General features: G+C 37.6%; 1 protein-coding gene across 5 annotated transcripts in view; it reads right to left on the bottom strand.

Annotated features, from left to right (window-relative positions):
* Positions 1-16225, bottom strand: part of PCGF5 (polycomb group ring finger 5) — a 100506-nt gene that overhangs the window by 42321 nt on the left and 41960 nt on the right. For 3 of the 5 annotated variants that reach the window (XM_005238923.4, XM_055799896.1, XM_055799930.1), the window contains exon 2: positions 15182-15276. The gene's annotated coding sequence lies outside the window, so the exon portion shown is untranslated. Of the gene's footprint in view, positions 1-15181; positions 15280-16225 lie in introns of all 5 variants that reach the window. The other 2 variants (XM_027788866.2, XM_055799902.1) reach the window with 1 other exon arrangement.

Below are 16225 nucleotides of genomic sequence, written 5' to 3'. Positions count from 1 at the left end.
TCTAATACTTCTTAACTACTTTACCTCTATTGCTATCTGATTACGTGCTTCGGCCTGTTCAGTATCCTTTTACGCTGCTCTCTAGAATAATATCACCTGCTTATTCTGTGGCTTCTACAGAAAAACTTTACTCAGGAATTAATGCTATTTCAAGTCTTCCTGCTACTACACAATGGAAAAAGAGAAATCAATCAGTGACAATCAAAGCCACATTGTCAGAAAAAATCCAGTGGTGTAACATGCAGAGGCCAGCCTGAATACAGCTGTTGTCTGCATGGGCAAGACTATGTCTCCTCCACAGATTTCCAGGATCTGCTGGTCATGGGCCAAACACTCTTCCAGCTCTATGTATGTATCCTTCTAGGGGAAAAGTACCTCTATACCAGTACAATCATAGGTTTCAAGTTTTCTAATCGGATCTCAGTGAAGTCTTTGCTTTTCCAGAAGACATTCTAATGACTATTTGCTATAATTCAATTACTTATTTTCTTTTAATCCTTGTTTCTGTCAGCATTATATTGTTTCTCCCATGCTATACTGCATTTTCTTTATATATATATAAAATATATTTTTCCACTCTTCTCCTGTAAATATCAAAGCCACTTTCATCAATGTATATAGCTCAACTACATAATAATGTGAAGTGTTCAAATAATTTTATAAGAGTGTAATTTTTCAGTCTCTGGGAAATGGAAAACAAACTGTAACAACCTTCCAATGACTCCTGCTAAAATTGTTACTAACAGATTTTGTTTCTTACAGTTGAAAACTAGCCGGAATGCAAATCAAATTGTATCACACATGTCAAACAGCTTCACAATTATGCAATCAACTTGCACTGCAAATTAAAAACAAGACTTGCTACTAGATCTTAAGTCAAAACAAATTTAAAACTCCAGTAAGCTCAGCAAAAGCAATCCTCAAGAAATCTACTCATGCCTGTTATGATGGCAGAACCAGCAAACAAAGAGGCTTGAAAGGAAATAGGAAAGTAGCAACCAAATTGCCTCATCTTTTACAAGACAAATTAATGACATTCACAATGTCTCAGGGAGTTAACTACCCTACTTCAATCGATTTTCAACAGGAGTTCTGTTTCCAGCTCTCACAAGAATAAAACCTTTAACTTAATAACACAATGTTGGATGGACTCCATTTCATTTGAACTGCATGGGAAGACTCTCATTCATGGGAACCATCACTTTGTCTGCGAATTAAAACAGGAGGCTTCATTGGAGGAAATAAAAAATAGATAGTTGTGAATTTCATTTTTAACTTGTAAAATAAATAATGGTTTTTCTGGATAAATTAAGAGAAAATAGGGGGCAGACCAATATACTCTAACCTTAGCTTCACATCCTCATATGATCTTTTTTGACAGCAATTTAGTGTATATATATAAAAAAAAAGTCAAATTGTGTGCAGCAGTGTGTTCCACATGATCCAATCCATCCAATCATATGACTCTAGTCACTGCTGAATTTGGCCTACTGAGTTAGATAAAAGGCATTGTCTCCATCTTACTCTAAGAATAAGCAAAACCAGAAATTATTTATGCATTCTGGATGGTCATAACAGTTCACATTAACAAAGAGAGTCACCCCAAATAACACTTTACTGAAAGCATGATCTTGAAATGCTAGTAATTTTTATCCAACATACTAATGGAAAAAGTTTAAGTAAAACTGATACATTTAATTGATTCTTCATGTAAATAACATGCCAGTTTTGGGAGAGACAAGCTCAGGATTCTAGCCAGAAGCTATTCTTAAGTGAACAATCACTCCTCAGCCCGTAACTTGGCATCATATGCCAGTTCTGCAGTCACATTAGCTTGTGAAGTTGACTGCTGGTTTCCCAACTTTAGTCCCATGACTGCAGTAGATCAGCAACGTTTTCATTAAGTGGTGCCTGTGTCTAACATTATCATCACTGAGTATTTGAAAAGGAAAGATGTATAAAACACTTCTCAATATGCAAAAAAAAATACTGAATTTTTTTTGCAATTCCAAAATCACGGCCTTCAGACTCTGCCTGCATGTAAACAGCATGTTCTGGGTTGATATGCATTTAATTAGACTGAGCACAAAATCAACAAAAAGCTGTGAGACTACGTTTACCATCCCTGCATACTGAGCTTCCTTGTCGTAATGCCTGGAAGTCTGGGTTCAGCACAGTACTTACAAGATCACGTGCATTTTAGCTGAGTAGGCTATGGCGGTTTGGACTGTCTTTCTCGGCTCTGGACAGAGCAGGGCTGAGTCCCTCCCACAATCCTGCTTTTAAAAAGCTGTACTGTCTGCAGAAGTTCGTTCTCACATTACTAACTTGTCCAGTCTCATCAGCTAGACAAGATCATGAACTCGTTTGCTAGAAAATTCTGCATGAAGAAAATGACAGCAATAACTGTAGGGAGTACTTTAGGAGATTACATGGTTTTGAGTCTAAGAAATCAGTTCCTAAGCACAGTAACACAGGCAAAGCCCTTCTAGATATGATTTTGTCTGGATAAAACAAAATAATGTCTGTTTTGGTCCTTAAATATCTAATGGCACTTACTGAAAAGGTCTGATAAATGCTCAGACTGGATTGTTTTATTACAATTCTTGCTTTATGTTTAGAAAAACAGATCTTTATTTCCTCTTTAAAAAGCTGTCATTTAGCAAGAATCACATTTTTGCTAAATCCACTACATTCTCCTGCAGGGGTATCTATACTTAAATGGAATTGAACTGTGTTTATATTTAATATTTAGGCCCTGATTCTACAAACACTACCATTCGTGCCTCACTGTGCATGCCCATAGTCCATGCAAATCTACAGTCCAGCTCACTAAAGCAGGTAGCTGACTATTCACTTGCATCACGCTTAGGAAGTCCATGCAGCAGTGTACACATGTATGTAAGTCACCTCCTTATATTTTATAAAGGTCTATAAAATAAGCAGAGAGCATGCACCATTCTTTAGTATTTATTCATACCTCACTGCTATTTCTAATTTGTATTGCAAGAGTTCCAAATCCTATAGTCATTGTCAAACACTAAGAGACGAGATTTATCTCATATACAGTACCTCAGCTTGAGGTTGCCTGCTGCCTCTTATTTTCTTTTTAACAGTGTCAACACATTAAAAAAAAACCAACAAAAAACAACCAAACACCAAAACAAAAGCCCCCCATCAAACAACCAAAACCTGTCCAAACCTTTTCACTTTCAAAATTTTTCACAATTGGTACTGAACCAAGCTGCCTGTTAAATACATTTCAAGAATGTTTTTCTAAAATGACAAACTGTTGTAAAGATACTATACAGTATCTGACCTTTCTATATTAGTGCAACCTGTATACACCTTGCTGAGGTTTTTTACATGTGACTATTTTCTTCAGTGCTGTGATAAGTTTAGGTTCTGGAGGGTTAAAGCAAAGTTTCACCTATCAATTTACATGGCAAATCTCACTCCACTCCCTCATCTAATATCCTTGGTATGCTTTTAAGAATAAAAGGCATAATACTCTTAAAATTATTTCCCAAATGCATAGATGGAATATGAATTTTTGACAAGGTATTTGGCTTATGAGAACTTGTTGATACATTTAACACATAGCCTCCTCCTATCATCATCATGCTGTCTACTTAATAATTCACATTTAAATATAAGACCTTAGTTGCCACAGCTCAGTAGGAATAAAATTAAGGAGATTTACATTTTCCTGCTGAGAAATCTGCAATGTCGTCTAGTGTTTTATCCTTGTGTCTTTTAAACTTGTCAGAAACACTGGTGCCATCATAACCCTCCATCAGTCAGCAACTAATGTATGTATTTCAGGGCAATGCCTTCCACTAAGCAGCAACTTATCAAAACCATGAGAGAAACCATTTGTTACAAAATATATCAAAAAGAGGTACCTTCGAACATAGACTGCCAATTTACAACTTTATCCGATATAAAATCTATGGTACAAACTTCTTCATTGTATCTGCGTCTCTCTGCATTTGTACTAGTGAAGCAATCCCCCCCCACCTTCCTTTAAAAAAAAATAAAATTAGTGAATAATGTAAAAAATGCAAACCCATTTAAAAAGCCCTCAAAGTGAGGTATTGAAACTGCTTCCTAATAATCCAAATTCACATTAGTGTCCCTCATTCAATAAGGACAAATAAACTTTATTTATAATAAGGACATATAATAAATTTTAGTACAAAGAGACTTAATAATATTCCTGAAAACTACAACTTTTGGTACAGTTAATGTTGTGCTAACAAAACCACATAACAAAGCTTGTTATGAAGAAGAGAAATGGAAAGTATACAGAAAAGTATACAGAAAGTATACAGTATATAGAGTACATACAGTCATTTTTTGATGAAGGAAAAAGTAGCTCCATAGTTTGTCTCGAGTCTAGGACCCCCCACCCAAATCTTTAGAAACATAATTTTTACTTAGTAACAAGGTCAATATTATTAATTTTAGAGCAAATATCCTCACTATGAACATGACCTTTCAATGATGTCCATTGATGTCCAAATCACTGGCACTGATGTAAACAGGAGCCAATTTAAACAGCGCTTAGTGCTCAAAGAGTAATAAACTTGTAAGCACTTATAGTATTCTTGGAATTCATTTAGCATAGACAAAAAATCATGAAGATCCATACTTCTTTGGTAAGTGTCTCTTCTTCAAAACCACAGAACACAGTAACATTAATCAGACAAGATGCAAATATTGACAATAAAGAGTGAAAGGTAACTGCTATTCTACCACATAATTTTCTCAGTTTACGATTTTATCGTACAAAGTGCTTGAAGAGCCACTAAAATGATTAAGGGATTGGAGCATCTGTCATATGAGGAGAGGCTGAGAGAACTGAGATTATTTAGCCTTGCTCAGGGGGGTTCTTATCAATGTGTATAAATAACTGACAGGGGAAGTAATACAGAGCAAGAGATTTCTCAGTATCATCCAGTGATAGGACTAGAGGCAGCAGACACCAACTGAAATATGGGAACCCCCCTTTAAACATAAGGAAAAAAAATCCACTGTGAGGGTGGACAAACACTGGAATTATTTGCTTTGGTGAGGCTGTGGAGTCTCCACCCTTGGCAATTTGTCTAGTTGACCCTGCTTTGACTAGAGGGGCTGGACTAGACAAATGCACAATGAGATGGACTGAAAAGTGGCTGAACTGCTCGTCTCAAATGGTTATGATCAGCAACACGAAGTCCAGCCGGAGGGCAGTCACAACTGGGTACCCCAAGGGTGGACAGTGGGGCCAGTACGGCCTAACAACATCATTGATGACCTGGTGATGGGACAGAGTGCATACTCTGCAATTTTTCAGATGATGTAACGTTGAGAGCAGTAGTTAATACACCAGATGGTTGTGCCACCACTCACAGAGACCACAAGAGGCTTGAGAAATGGGCCTTCAGGAGTCTTACAAAGTTCACCAAGGGCAAGTGCGAAGTCTGTGCTTGCAAGGAATAGCCCCTGCACCAGTACATGCTGACTGACAGGCTCAAAAGCAGGTTTGCAGAAGAAAACCTGGATTTCCTGGTGGACATGAAATTAAACATGAGCCAGCAATGCACATTTCAGTAAAGAAGGCTAACAGCCACCTGGGCTTATTACCAGCAGGTCAAGAGAGGTGGTGAGACACATCTGGAATGCTGTGTCCAGTTGTGAATTCCAAGTAAAAGAGACAAAGACATACTGCAGCGAGTTTAGTGAAGGGCCACAAAGATGACTGGGGGATTGACATCTATCACATGAGGACAGATTAAGAAAGCTGGAAGTGTTTAGCCTGCAGGAAAGAAGGCTCAGGGGCAATCTTACTGTTGTCTATAAATTTGTGATGGAGGATGGAAGGAGGAGTAAAGAACACTGAGCAAAAGTCTTCTCAGTGGTGCCCAGTGAAAGAACAAGAGACAATGGACACACTGAAACACAGGAAATTCCATTTAAACATTAGGAAAGGAAGGGTTTTATTGGGAGGTCGGTTGAACAGTGCCGTATTTTTTTTATTATTATTTTTTTTGCCCAGAGAGGCTTTGGAGTCTTCATCCTCAGAGATTTTCAAAACCCCAACAGATAAGGGCCAGAGCAACCTGCTGTAGTTGACCTCGCTTTAAGCAGGGGCAGTGGAATTGATGACCTCCAGAAATCCTTTCTAACCTCAAGGTTTCTGGGATTCTGTGAGATACTAACCAGTTACTCAGTTTGGAATATGCTTGCTACTTGCAGGTCTAGGCAACCTGTGAACAGAAGGTGTTAGTGATTCCAGTTTGAGTCTGAATTGTATCAGAGGCGTATGCCATGGTGAATGCTGGGGTCTTGTTTCATGGCCATGACACTGGTCCCTTGTCAGCGTGCAGCATGGATACTAGGAATACACCCAAGCATGCACTGGCTCTGTCACCTCCTTGTCTTCATTAGCCTATGGGATCCACTGTGGTGAGCACCATAATGTAAATTAAACAAAAGCTACTGAGTTTTCCTAAAAATCCTTACAGATCAGTATCACTATATTACACAGCAGCTCTATGCCCATTCCCATTTGCCCCATGACATGTCTAAAAATTTTGAATTATGAAGAAGCTACTGTACATGCGAAACAATTTAAGGTTAGATTTACCATTACAGTAAGCTTCCTGCAATAATGCATAACAGCAAAACACAGTCCGTTTAAACTTGGTTAACAGCCGCTTTGCCTGTTTCAGCTTCCCTCTTCTTTCCCTTCAATCAAGTTTTTCCATTTCTCTTATCCTTTGTTTACTGCTAGGGATTTCTACTTTTCTTAGAGGCACCAAATTTTAACTCAAATTCTGATGAAGAAATTTACCTGTTAGCTTCCAGAAAAATAATTGTGTTTTCAAAATATTACAGCTTTGGGGCAGAGATGTTATTCCATGTTACTTACGTAACAGGAATCTAAATCCTTCCTGAAGAGGTAAACTCCACAATCTTAAACTGCAGAATATGTCCTTCCATAGTATAGATCTCTATTCAATCAATTAAGTTTTATATTTAGTGCACTGCTTGCCTTTTGAACACCTATAGTCCAATTGTCATAGAGGAGAATGTAATTTCAGAAGTGGGTAACTCATGCAGGAAATGGACTCTCTGTTAGAGGTGGTTCGGGATGAAAATGAGGGTAACTACATTTAGGGTCTGGGCTATGTATTACTGCTATCCAGCCCTAGGGAAATCTGTGCAAATCTGTATTGACTCAAGCTTTAATTGTATTTATTTCTTGCTTTTCTTAAAGCACGAAGGAAATCATACTTCTTGGGAATTCTGGGGCAACTGTCAACTAGTATTCCCCAGCAAAACAGGTTTCCTGAGCAAAGCAGCCACAGAGTCATGCCTTCCAGTCTTCTGTGGGTAAAGGAAGAATCTATGTACTACGGGACAGGGAGGGCCAAGGGACGACAGAGGATGGAAGAAGCTTGCTTCTGCAGAAGAATAAATCAGAAGTAAATGTAAATGTTGACTGCAGGATTTAGTAAAGGAATAAACCAAAAGCTGATTAAAAAAACCCAAATTTTTTGAAAGGTAAAAGTAGATCTACTCTTTAATCTAGCAAACTCCAGTAATTATGGAAGTGAACATACAGAATGCACACCAGCATAACCTAGCCACGCAAGGGCCCAGCGCAGGCTGGATCATCCCATTTACTGGAACACCTGACATTATTTTGTTGCTATTTAACAAAGCTGGCTAGAATACACTTGGTGCAAATACATCCATTCAGCTAATACACCTTCAGCTGCTGTGGAAACACACCCTTTGAGAGCCCATCTGGTCTAAAGAGTCTCCAATCTAAAGTGTGTGAAGAAAAGGATGCATTACTGAACCTGTTTTATACAAAGTGTAAAATATTTCTAGCTGGTTTTCTAATAGATTTCTGATGTCAGCCACACAGAGAGACCTGATTGCCTAGGAATTAAACTTCCAACTCTCAAATTCCAATATCATGTGTTAATCACAACATCATTCTTCATCTGAATGTTCATTCGACATGCATTTAAATCAGACAGCTAATCTCTGAGGTGACAGATTTTATTTTTTAAAAAAAAAAGAAAAAAGCCATACTGAACACTTAACCTACATATTGCCTCATATTGCTATTGGTACTAGGCTCCTGAAAATAATTATGATACCTGCAGTTAAGTTTTAGAACAGAATTGGTAAGGAATTACAAGTTAAGTCTCAAATTTTCAGCATATGGAGGCAAGTATAACATTTTTCAAACTAAAATATTTGAAGATAAAAAGCTGGATTCTTCAGAATTTCATACCTTATATAGTATGTGTCTTTGTATTTATAGATATATAATTTTATACACTTACAAAATGGGAGTGAAACAGAACACTGTGTTTTAATTGCATTTTTGCATTCATTTTTAAGCAAGAGCAAGTGATTACTTATGATGATAAAGAATCAGACCCATCAACTCTTCTTGCTTTTTCATGTTAACAAACATCTCATGAACGGGGATATGGCTGTTTACAGAGCCTAATCCCACACAATACCTCCATGACTTCCTGAAACAAATTATTTTTATGTCTCTATGTAAATGTACTTTTACCTCTGCTGTGATGAAGAGGTTATTGGTTAATACAGATCTAGTACTGATAGAGTGTTTTACAGCTACACATTCATTACTAAAAAGGAAATAAAAATGCAGTTACACTCATTTCCGAAGCGCAGTTAATATTAACAATCATTGAAACAGAAATACTGTCTCACTTTGTATTTGTAATTAACTGAAAGTATTTTTGGTGGCAAATAAAAAAAATATTATTACAGTTTCAAGCACACACACGTATTATGCTCTGCAGAGAGGTTTAAGGGTAACGTCTCCATCATTGCACTCTTTGCAGCATGGTTAGAAGTGTACTTGTAAACTACTCTTGTTCCACACATGCACAAGTACCACAATCTCCCAATAACTAGGAGGAAAATTGTCAAATACAGGATACCACCAGTGTCCACAGTGCATTGATAACTCTGGGAGAACAAAGTGTCATTCCTCCTAACTCCTGTAAGCATCCTGTGAGAAAATTCCAGCACTACATTATATATTAAAAAAATGTGCTGGAAGCATGTGGATGCTATTAAGTACTGAAGTGGTCCTCTGGTCTACTGCTCTATTACACCTCTTAGTCTTGAAGCTACAAAGATTGCATTATAATACCATGGATGCTTTGCTCTCTTTCGTTAGGTTGTGATGACCACTGCACAGGCAGAAACTGCACATATGAAAATGCCACATTTCCATTCTTCCTTCTAGTTCCTTTCTCACGCCTCCCAAACCCAGGATGGTTAGATACTATAAGTACCTTCTACTCTGTCTAAAAGTACTTCTGTACTTTATAAGCATTAGAGTGAACCCCACAGTGGAGTCAGTGACTATTTATTACTAATGACACGTGAGCAGACATGAGGAAAGAATGAAGTTTTCACGCAATATTCAAACATCATGTGGAAATAAAACTGCTCACATGGGGAATGCTGGACTGCTTACATCCCTACAGACTCCATGTCAACAAAAATAACAGCAACCTTTTTGCTCTATTCCCAAAACAGCACTGCTAGTAAACCTGCAAAACCCTTAGTAGATTCCAGCAAAAATTTCAGTTTCACTAGAGACTAATGCCAAATATGGTCTTTCAGATCTCATTTCTCTATAAAAGGAATGCATTATGTTAGACAGGAGTAGGTGGAAACATAAGACATTTAGGCAAAACATCCAAAAGACTCCTGCACAAGAAAATAAACACTCTAGTTTGAGAAAGCTGAGCATTATGCAATGCACACAACTGTGTAAGTAGCCTGTCTTCTGCAGTAAAAGGAATGAAACAGAACACTTACTGACCTAAGTACAGATTTGTGTCCAAGACAAACTTAAATTCTTATTTTTCAATTCATTCAAGTGTTGAGCAACTTCAGCGGGACACACTGCTTCAGTGGGACACACTGCGTAAGTATGTACCTTAAATATCTTTGATGTGTGGATTCCCTTCTCAGTCTGGGTTAGAAATATTCATCATCTGCTCTACCATAAGAACTATAAAATGTGTTCAAAAGCACTAAGTTTATCTATAAAAGACTGTCTTCTTCTTTCCTGTCAAAGATTTTGTTATTCCAATGCTATCTATAGCTTTTTATAGACTCAGAATCATAGAATTGCTTAGGTTCAAAAAGACCTTTAAGATCATTAAGGCCAATCATGTAAGTCTCAAATGCTCTTTAAGTCATCCTGCTAAATAATTGTACCTGGGCCTGGCTAGGACATCTGCCTTTCTTCAGAGCAGCTCATACAGTGCCGTGTTTTTACATTTGTGACCAAAACAATCCTGATAACACACTAATGTTCCAGCTATTGCTGAACAGTGTTTGCACAGCATCAAGACCTTCCCTCTTTCACAATGAAGACTGAGTGGGGTGCAGTAAGTTGGGAGAGGACACAACCAGGCAGATAACCTGAACTAACCAAAGAGATATTCCATGCCATATAACACCATGCTCAGCCATAAAAAGGGAAAAGAGGAGGGTTTAGGGAGGTTACATATTTTTGCTTGGGAACTGTCTGGGTGTCAGTCTGCCTGTGGGAGGTAGAGTGATTGCCTTTGCTTCACTTTTTGTTTTCTTTCCTTTCTCTCATCTTCCACTTATCCTTCACTTATTAAGCAATTATTTTCTTTTACCTCAACCCCACATTTGCTTCCTTTACTCTTCCCCCATCCCATTGGTGGTTGGGGCAGGGAGTAAGCAAGCAGCTTGTGATGCTTAGCTGCCTACCAGAGTTAAGCCACAAAAATAATGTAATCAAAATTAGTCCAACCTTTCTGCTGTGTTGTCCGGTGATATGTGAGTAGGTATTGAGGATTCATACACACCTGTGACATGACTAAGCCTGTATCTGTGTTACAACCACACGTGTGCTGTCCCATTTCTCCATGGCCAGATACAGATGTGCATTGTATGACATGACCAGCACCTCTGAGCAACAGAGAGAATATGGGAGTGGGCTGGTTACCAGATTAACTACTTACCCAGGCAGCATTCAGCTCAGTCTGTAGTTTGTCTGTAGGTTAATCAGCTATATAGGAGTAACTTTGTGTAACATCATACATTGATTTTGTGTTGTCAGCAGAAAGGCTTTCAACATACTTGCCCCAAAATAAACACAAAAAGTCTACCAAAATATGGCCACCTACTGCACACGCTTTTCTCCTTGGGGAGAGGACGTGTTAAAAGCATGTGACAGATGTTAGGCACATTGTTTAATACACTGCTGGAAGACGTTTAATTAATATGGCAAGAAACACAATGTAAGATGCCATACAGAATAATGACATGATTTCATAACAGATAGATATTTCTATGAAGATACTGACTTTTTTTTTTAGAATGGGAATATACTAGATATAAATGACAGTATTTTTGGGTGCCACCTCACTGATACTTGTTACTTTTACTGCACTCATAGTAAAGCACCATTTGTATTACCCAATATTTTTAATGTTCTCTCACTGAGCATGAAAATGCTGTATTACAACAAAAATTAAAAAACAACCTCTTTGCAGTAGATTTTCATCCAGAAATTTTGTGGGTAAAACAGAAATCAAAACGTACAGGCTATAAATCAGAAGTTGTTGCAGCAAATCTCTCTACTGACTTTAGGGGGGGTTGAACCTGTGGCTTCTGACTCTTCGACTCTCTCCATCAGTCACACATATGAAAAATGCTGTGAACACTGAAGCATACTGCTGTGTATCTCTTACAGGGGGCTTAAAGATTACTGTACATCTGAGGCAAAGTTCGCTCTTGCACACCACTGGAATAGGGTACAAGGATGACAATGTAGTTATTAACAAGGACATTTATCAATTATAATAAAATACTTATTTTCTACCAGTGGTATGAAAAAAATCTGCCAAAAAGAAGAGAAGAAGCCTGAGACAGGAAACCTGACTTCTTAGGATTCCTAAGCATCTGTTAGTTCTACTTACACAACACACATCCTTGTGTTACTGTTACCTTAGGGAAGCTAGGGCATACACTTCCACACAATATTTATTTTCTCTAATCTTATTATTTGCAAAATAAATATGAGATGTTCATTCAAGTCTGGCTTTCTTCTTTCAGAAAAAAACTCCTCTGGAATGCTGACCTTGGACCATTCCTCAACTTAGCTAGCTTGCTTTTATCAGTTGTTAAAACAACACATTTTAAAAGACTTAACACAGAACAAATAAGGAACAGTATTTTTACAGAAACCAAATGGCCAAGCAGATACTTAACCTACTTGGAGACCAACATGCTATGCAAATACAGTGCATAGCTCTCCCTTATATCCAGGGGCTATATTTTGCAAAGCTACAGGGCTAGCTGTTGCTTTACTTTCCACGCACTTTTTGAATACTACCAGCTATGAAGGAAGATAAAAGATGATTTAAAATTTAAATAGCCCGATATTTTACAAGGGACCCTGGCATGCCTTTATAAAGTGCTGACAAACTACACAAGATATGGTGTTCTCAAAAATGTCTCATCTGTCTAATAGCATCTTACTGCCTTCTTGATATACATGTCCCTCTATTCTGCTTTTATGGAATTAGCAATCTGAATTCTGGAGATTTTCAGGTAATCGTGTGCAGAACATTCTCTGCCAGGGCTTTGTATAATTAAACATCCAAATGTTACAGTAAAGACTGACTGCACAACCTTTACTGTAATACATATTAAGTCAAAAGAGATCACTGTGATCACCTAGTCTGAGCTGCATTAAAAAAACCCACAAACCATAGGACTTACTAATTCCCACCTGAAGTTCAATGGATTAGTCTGACTAAATCATCCTCCTTAATTTTCAAGATTACCAGCGCTGAGGAATCTACCACAATCATTAATGCTTCCAATTAGTAAAATAATAATAATAAAAAATCCTTAATTATAGTCTGAATTAGTCTGGGTTTTATTACCTCATTTGCTAAGCTACAATCATTTACTTTTCCTTTGATCTGAAAGACTGAACAATGTGGGTTTTAATATCAGTTACTTTATCTCAAATGTTTCCATTTAGTTTACCAAAGACAATATTCAGGAATGGCTTGATTACTGGCTGGAAGTGTCACCTTTGCTTTACTTTTACTAAACTGTGCCTCCGGTCTTTCATGATAAAGAATGTGTCCCAAGTCCTGTATCATTCTTTTAGGTCTTCTACCCTTTTCAATTTTTCTGCATCCTCCCTGAAGTGCAATTGCCAGAACCAAGTTCAGTATTTGAGTAGGGACTACAGGATTAACAACCACAGAAGCAATGTAATTTGACAACTGCTTGATATTCCCCTTGCCCATTCACCCAAGACTACCTTCACTCCTTTGTCTCCACTTGACATCGGCAGCTGATTATACCACAACCCTTCAAAACTCTTTTAGAAATCTGTGCTTTGTGAGGGGTGAATAAGGCACTCTGTAAATAGAATCTACAAATAGTTTCTACACAGTGATTCCTCTTTTGCTATTTATCCTATTCTTCTATTTTATTATCTCAGACCTCAGATCTGGAATATGCCCATGGAAGTGTATGAGACTTCTATTTGAACTCATCTAATTTCAGGGAGCTTAATTACATTTATATGGAATATATCAATTTTAGAATTACCCCCATGGGTTTTCTTCTGCTGTTGCCCTCATGAACACCTAAAATACTGCATACTTATTTCTGCAGTTTCAAGCAAAGAAAGAGTTGGTAGGATACAAATGCCTACACTCACTACATGCATTCTTTGGCTTCCATCTCCTTTGTGGTACTCCTTTGATTCAGTTAAGCTGTACTGTAGTCTAACATTTGAATCAAATGCCTACTGTAGGGAAATCATGATTATATTACCTTAAAAATATTGCTAGATTATATCTCCATTTCATTTCTGCTGATGTACTGGTCCTTATTCAAAGTTTTGCGTCATCTAGTTAAACTACTTTTGTAATGAGCTTCTCCTCTCTCTGCTCCCTGTCCTTCCTTCTGGTCACGCTGAACACAGAACTTACAAACTCCTAGCTGCAACATTTTATACCAGCTGAAGTTGGTACTTAGCAACAGTGAGATCATCACTTGAATTTCAGTTCAGTGGGCACTAAATGTTTTTTTTTTATATAACAGCACCTATGATACGGGCCTAGAAAACATACATGGTGACTTTCCAGTGTTCTGTCTTGCCCTTACAAAGAGAAAGCACAAAGAGAAAGCTTTTGAAATTGTACCAGCAAACCCATCTACATAAGACTAAAAATAAGCCATTTTCTCTAGGATTAGGTGACTGATTCCAGCCAGTCAACTTGTAATGCAAGTATACCTGGTTTTACCCTGACAAGCTTTTACATAGCCAAATTCTGGAAATACTTACTGGTCAAAAAAAGCAAATTTATTGCTACAGAAGTGAAAAAAGAGCAATTAAGGTTTCCTAAATTTAAATAAGCTTTCTAGGGTTTTAAACATAATCTGATTTCAAGGGGAAAAATATTTATTACTTTGTGTAAATTCACAGATCTAAATTCACAATTTCTGCAATAAGTATAAAGGATTCAAATTGTAGCCCCTTAAATTAGCGGGAATGCTTTCCAGTGCCTTTAGTGGAGATATGGAGTCAGAAACAGACCAAGGTATTCTGTAGGTGAATACTGATAAAGCATTATTTAAATGCGTGCAGGATTTCAACATCTTCAGTATTAAAGACATGAATTGTCATTTGACTTCAAACTGTGGAGATGGAAGAATGCCTTTCAAGAGTGTTTACATATGGTTTTCCTTCTGATACCTGAAGAAGGATAAAAATCATACTCAAAACATTTTTAACAGTGGCAAAAAAATCTAGCACTAGAAAGTTGACCTGACTTTGTAGCTAGTTTTCATACAAACAAGTTTTCTTACATATAAGGCACTTCAACATTTGGATAAAGCATGAAAAATATCTTAGTGGATACCATGTATAACAGAGTAGGAACTATGCTAATCTGAACCCATTTAAACATAGTCTTTCTGGTAAAAAGTAATCTTTGCCCAGCCAGCACACTCAGTGGAACTATTTTACATGCTATACTCTATACTAAGCGAGGTTTGTCTTCCAGAGCAGACAGTGACCTGAATTCCAAGGAAAATATTTAGAATTTCATACCAGAACTTGTACTCCAGATTCTTCTCCACAATCCTTCTGTGATTTTCTTCTTATTCTGGAATTTATCTTCTACCTGGAGTTTTGATCAGTTCCTTCTACTCGTGACATAAGCAGGAACATGCAAAGAAAGAAAGAAAAAAAGAAAGACAATGAAAAAATAAATCCCTGAATACAAAACATTGCTAGCTCATAAACAGAAGCGTTGCAGAGAAAAGCACAAGCATAAGACCTAAAAATCAAGACTGCAAACATATGTTTACATAGACAGGAACTCCAGTCCCCCAAACTGAAAATATTTAGCACCTACTTGCTCACAGGAAAACAACTTTGAAAAAGACTCTCAGTCATTAAGCCCAGTACTCTATTGTGCATGTAATTGCAATGCAGTTCACTCCTGCAGGGGACTCCTATGAAGGTACTTCAAACTGGTATCCCGCAAAGATCTGATCTGCTGCCTTTCCTCTAGAAAAGGAATACAGCCTAAATATCTCCTCCTGCATCTATGCATGGTCCAAAAGAAGTACAAGCTGCTAGAGCACTATTCTATCACAGAGTTTTCTTTCTATTTTAGTAGCACCCAAAAAAAGTTCTGGAGCTCCTGCTCGATGCTCTGTTTCTGGGTATACCACACTGATTCATTTTGGTATATAGTGAGACAAGAGCAGCAACTGCACAGTCAGCAGTTGTACTTGCCTACCCTGTTTAGCTGTATAGCTTATAAGGAATCACTGCTTTCCTGTATTTGGTACAGGTCCAGGGACTGATGCATGCAGAGCTGGTGATTTCCAAGTGAGTGTTGCTCATGATAACATGATAAAATGAGCAGTGATGGAGTATTGGGATTTTTAGCCACTGCTTAAACATTGTGCAGCCCACAAGATACATAGAAATGAGTGATTAAAAAGAAAAGTTACTATAGTTTAGCAGCTAAATTAACATATGGGATGTACTGTAACACGTCATGTAACACTCCTGTCAGTTGACTGCATAGTCATAAACATTAATGCCAACATTTTACTTTTAGAGCAACACCACACTAAGCTG

Source organism: Falco peregrinus, chromosome 1 (genome assembly GCF_023634155.1).
Source record: "Falco peregrinus isolate bFalPer1 chromosome 1, bFalPer1.pri, whole genome shotgun sequence".
NCBI lineage: Eukaryota > Metazoa > Chordata > Aves > Falconiformes > Falconidae > Falco > Falco peregrinus.
This window is presented reverse-complemented; position numbering and strand designations above follow the sequence as displayed.